Source organism: Vipera berus (genome assembly GCF_964194415.1).
Source record: "Vipera berus genome assembly, chromosome: 2".
Lineage (NCBI taxonomy): Eukaryota > Metazoa > Chordata > Lepidosauria > Squamata > Viperidae > Vipera > Vipera berus.
Window position 1 is genome coordinate 266,595,153 of NC_138203.1, and position 1,969 is coordinate 266,597,121.

A 1,969-nucleotide genomic window follows, 5' to 3' on the forward strand; every position below is an offset into this window, starting at 1 on the left:
AGATCAGAATTTCCATTGCTAAGCAAGGCAATTGTTAAGTGATTTGTGCCTCATTTTACAACCTTTTTGCCACAGTTAAGTGAATTGCTGTAATTGTTAAATGAATCATGTGGTTGTTAAACAAAGCCTACTTCTCGCTTTGACTTTGTTGTCAGAAGCTGGCTGCAAAGGTCATTCACATGACCCTGGGGTGCTGTAACCATTATAAATACATGCAGGTTGCCAAATGCCCAAATTTTGTTCATGTGACCATGAGGATGCTGTGATGGTCATGTGAGGACTGTTGTAAGTTATTTTTTTTTCATTACATGTCTCTAAAATTGTACATTAAAAAGAGGTAAAAATATTAAGCAAACAAACTGGAATCTGGTAATTGTTTATATTAAAGAAAATTGCAATTGTTTACTTTCCTTTGAAGCTCAAAAGATGGCTAATATGGCATTGGATGAACTTCTGTGTGTTAAAGATACTGCCCTAGGTTGGCATTTGGAATCAATTGATCACGACATTAATTATATTTTTCTGATCCTAATTCTGTCTTAAAAATTACTAATATTGGAAAGAAAAATGTGTATATGAATTGCAGTAGTGTATTATTCATATGGTTTGTGGGTCATTATTTTTTTAATTTTAATTTAATTTAATTTTAATTCCATTTATATCCCGCCCTTCTCCGAAGACTCAGGGCGGCTTACAAGCTTAGCAGTAGCAGTATTGATTTCTTTTTTTAAAACAAAGGAGTACGGAAGACTTTTAAGCCGTATGTTAAAATCTTTTAGAGTTCTGTTTATAATTTTATTATGATAATTAATCTGCTATATTTATAACTTTGTATGTATAATGTTGACATATTTTTAAAATACTAATATATGCTTTTAAAATTATAAATAATTAAATTCCATCAAACAATTGGCATCAGGCTGAATTAATCCTGAGTCCATTCCTATATTGTACTAACATCATTCAGAAGTACTTAGTCTGTTAGAAAAAGCAAATGAGATTCAGAATAGTCTAGATCAATATTTGTCGACTTCTCAGCCTAACTTGGGAATTCTGGAGATTGAAGTCCAAGCTTCTTTAAGTTTTCATGGTGAAAAACAAAACAAAACACTGGTCTCTAGGTGAAACATGGGCAAGTCACAGAAATGTTTGGGTCTTTTACAATAAATGATAAATATAATAACCGCCTGCCTGTAAAAACGTAGGTATTCTCAAGTAAAAAACGAGCTTTTTCTCCTGTTATAACTTGACTTGTAGAAATGGATATATCAAAGCTAGATGAATGTGCAATAAAGATGAAGAGTCTATTCTTTTATTTCCTATTGATCAAGGACAGCACTATTCTGCCTGATAAGGATTTCTGAAATAATCTAGACTTTACACACATTTTGCCCAAATTTTCTTGCTCCTTATTAAAAAAAAAGAAAGTATTGCCAACTAGGACGATCTCCCCCTCCCACCCCTTTCAGTCATTAACGTGAGTTTTTTTCTGCCTTTCTACGTCATGCTCGAAGGTATTCCCGGCCCTCCAACAACCCACGAATAGAATAAACGGAAAAGTACAATTTGGTTTAGCCCTTCCCCCCCCCGACTAGAATGGTACATTCCGCGGAGGGGGAGAGGAATGATGAACTCCAGGCGTTGCTGCCTTCGATGGTACAATCCATAATCGCTGCTGTCAATTCTTTTCCAAACACGTCACATTCCAACCTCTTTCCCCCCCCCCCTTTTTTTCCGCTTGCCCTTAATGGTTTGCCCCAATCATCACCACCACCCCCGGTCCTCCAAGCGAGCTGTTTTCCTCCTTTCACGTCACGATCTCTCATTCTTTAGTTCGAGCCGGCTCCGCCCCTTTCCACTGTGCTTCCACTCCCTTCCTCCGAGCTGATTGGATCTTTTTCTCCCCGCCGAAGGAGTAATTTTCTTTTGGCTCCTCCCCTCTCCCCCCCCCCACTCCGGGACTGCTAGT

General features: G+C 37.5%; 1 protein-coding gene across 1 annotated transcript in view; it reads left to right on the top strand.

Moving 5' to 3' along the window:
* Positions 1-1,969, top strand: part of LOC308663573 (cholinesterase-like) — a gene marked incomplete at its 5' end in the record, with an annotated part of 476,398 nt that overhangs the window by 93,460 nt on the left and 380,969 nt on the right. The window lies entirely within an intron of this gene.